Below are 3771 nucleotides of genomic sequence, written 5' to 3'. Positions count from 1 at the left end.
GATAGTTTATAGAATGGAGGGTAATGTTAGCAGTACAGAGATAATATGTCTAGTGAGTTTATTGTTTAATAGAATGGAGGATAATGTTAGCAGTACAGAGTTAATATGTCGAGTGAGTTGATAGTTTAATAGAATGGAGGATAATGTTAGCAGTACAGAGTTAATATGTCGAGTGAGTTGATAGTTTAATAGAATGGAGGATAATGTTAGCAGTACAGAGTTAATATGTCGAGTGAGTTGATAGTTTAATAGAATCGAGGATAATGTTAGCAGTACAGAGTTAATATGTCGAGTGAGTTGATAGTTTAATGGAATGGAGGATAATGTTATCAGTACAGAGTTAATATGTCGAGTGAGTTGATAGTTTAATAGAATGGAGGATAATGTTAGCAGTACAGAGTTAATATGTCGAGTGAGTTGATAGTATAATAGAATGGAGGATAATGTTAGCAGTACAGAGTTAATATGTCGAGTGAGTTGATAGTTTAATAGAATGGAGGATAATGTTAGCAGTACAGAGTTAATATGTCGAGTGAGTTGATAGTTTAATAGAATGGAGGATAATGTTAGCAGTACAGAGTTAATATGTCGAGTGAGTTGATAGTTTAATAGAATGGAGGATAATGTTAGCAGTACAGAGTTAATATGTCGAGTGAGTTGATAGTTTAATAGAATGGAGGATAATGTTAGCAGTACAGAGTTAATATGTCGAGTGAGTTGATAGTTTAATAGAATGGAGGATAATGTTAGCAGTACAGAGTTAATATGTCGAGTGAGTTGATAGTTTAATAGAATGGAGGATAATGTTAGCAGTACAGAGTTAATATGTCGAGTGAGTTGATAGTTTAATAGAATGGAGGATAATGTTAGCAGTACAGAGTTAATATGTCGAGTGAGTTGAATGTTTAATGGAATAGCTTTCGTTTCAATATTGATTTTCTTTTTCGACCTCCATTAAATCAGGATATGAATTAGCCCTTTTTGGGACCGAATGGTGACCCATGGGACCCATGCACCCCACCCCCCTTTCGCCCCTGTAGCTACGGGCCTGATCTCCAAACAGAGAGTGAATTTTTTAAAATTGCCAAACTTACATGCATGCATTTGTAAATTCGGCAAAGCTGAAATTCATAGACTTAGATCTCTTTTCCAACAAATTGATATAATAATCAAAAACGCTCTGACAATTTCCACGGCAGCCTGTAAATAACAATTTTTTTTATAAAACATATATTTAATCATGAATAAAAAAAATTACAAAATAAATAGAATTGAATAGTAGACTATACATCAAAAATATTTACATATAGTTTGAAAAAAATAAAATTGCAGTATACACAAAAATATGACAAGAGCATTATATTTGCTTTGGTTAGATTCAAATTATAAATTATAACTAGGCATTTAATAAGCTTTAAGCTCAAAAGGCGTTAATTCGGTCTTCACTTCAATAATGTCTATTTTACATATTCTTGAAATACACTCACACATTCATATACATTATACAAAAGTATAAATAAGAGTAAATCTATACATATTTCATAAAAAGTTATCACTTGCACCATTTTACTAATGATAACATGTATCATGTCTAATAGCATTCACATCATTTGCATAAAGTAAGTTAAGTGAAAAAAAGGCACATTGAAAAAGTAAAATATATATTTCATGGAAAGTTCACACTCGTGCCATTCTACTTAATATAATAGAATAACATAATTATTATATCTTTTATACGACACTCACACCATTATTATCATCTAATACTATTTAACTCACATCCACCATAATATAATACTGACAGATACTTTGACATATCCACAATGCCAAGACATTACGAAAAAGTCTAATACCTTGGCGTCATTATTAACTTTTCTTTTATACGGAAGATTAAAGATTTGTAGCGATTTGATTGGATTGTGCACTAGCGAATGTTCATTGTTTTCTGTCGAGGACTCTGATAAACTGTATTCGCAAACGTACAATCCAATCAAATAAATGCATTAAAGAAATATTTAGTGAAACAAGAAAAGTATCTAATGACGTCAAGGTATCAGACGTAGTTCGTAATACCTTGACACTGTGAAGATGGGTTATAAGCGAAACTCTCACTGATAACATCGGTCTGATGCGACTGAGTATTTGTCCTGCAAGTCTCGATTGAACGACACTGGCTTCTTAAAAATTATACTAAAACATGAACATTAAGAAAGGAAATAATATAAAATGGTGAATAGTTCTATAAGAAAAGTGCTGCCACCAACATTAAAGCTGTTATGATTAAGAAGTTACCGGTATGTGTAGGGTTCGAATTATTACCATCATTAGTATCCGTGTCGGATAGATCACAGTTAAAAGTTGTTTCGGATGGTTTGAATGATGCTTTAACAATTTCAGTCAAGGCAGGTGTAGAATTGCAGAATTTTCTTGAAGTTTCATTGGCACATTTTATAAAATGTTTAGGAACACTGAAAAACAAACATATTGAAATACTCTTACAGGAATATTAGTATTTTGTCGGTGTGGACAGTGGAGTATATCACCAGACCTCTTGTAATATTTATCATTAATGTTTCGGTGAGCTTCCAACTGTAGCCTTATTCAGATCCTTATTCGTGAAACTTAATTTAAAATGATTTTAGCGTTCCAGTCATATGATTGGCTAATCACTAAAATTAATTTCAAATTACGTTTTGTTAACCAATCAGATTACTGTATTTCTTAAAATCTGGATTTTTTAAAGTTAACTTGATGAGATGAGATAACTATTTTGGTCGTACTTATTACACTTATATGGCGATATTAAAATGTGTTTCCATATTATTGATGGACATCAAATGAGTTCACGTTGTTATCATTTGCAAAAAGTCAATAATTTAACAGCAGCACGATTAAACGCCAACATCAACTGGTGCTTTTTCACTCAAAGAATGACAATTCGAATAGCCTCTTTTTCATTCAGATATAATAGTTGAACTTACTTGCAATATTTTGAAAGATCAACACCAGAAACATCACCACATTTAGACATGAAGGATAAAGCCTCCTGATCATTGAAACACTGTCGTAACACCTGGTAATCTATGAAAAAAAATAACGCTTTAAACTAACATCAAGTATTCGAAAACTAACAAAACAAAAAACACATCCATATACTTGATGATAAAAACTTCCGATGCTGGGCTTTCCTGGATATTACAGATAGGATGACTTCTAAACACGGTAGTTTTTTGGAGAAGCTGAATATGAAGGGCAGAATGGACATGCTTACAGAAACGTGGTAGTTAAATTCTAAAAGATATCGATACTATATTATACGAAATATCAGGATAGAAACGAGTTCTATTTGATTTTACATAAAAAAACGTCATCAGAACGGACCACTGGAATGTTGTAGAAAACTAGTAAGACTACAATGGGGACAAATGAAATTAGAAAATTCATCTAAATCAGAACAGAAGAAAAATACCAAACAGTTCTAGACCGCGTGTTCAAATTTCTAAATGAAGTTCGGCCCTAGGCGGAGGTCTGCGCATTTGTTAAAATCAAACCCTCCCTTGCCCGAAATCTAATAAGATAAGATAAGATAGGATAATAATAAGGTTGCACTATGCATGAACTGCAAAAACTTACTTTTTCGACCTTCAGGCGAACAAACGTAAGTATACATTGACATCAATAGATCAGTATCAAATGAAAACTTGGCATCACAATAACTCGATTTTTTATTATAACAGTCAGTTACTGATTCTAATGCTGTACAAGCTGCAC

Source organism: Lottia gigantea (assembly GCF_000327385.1).
Source record: "Lottia gigantea unplaced genomic scaffold LOTGIsca_81, whole genome shotgun sequence".
In the NCBI taxonomy this organism is placed as follows: Eukaryota; Metazoa; Mollusca; class Gastropoda; family Lottiidae; genus Lottia; species Lottia gigantea.
This window is presented reverse-complemented; position numbering follows the sequence as displayed.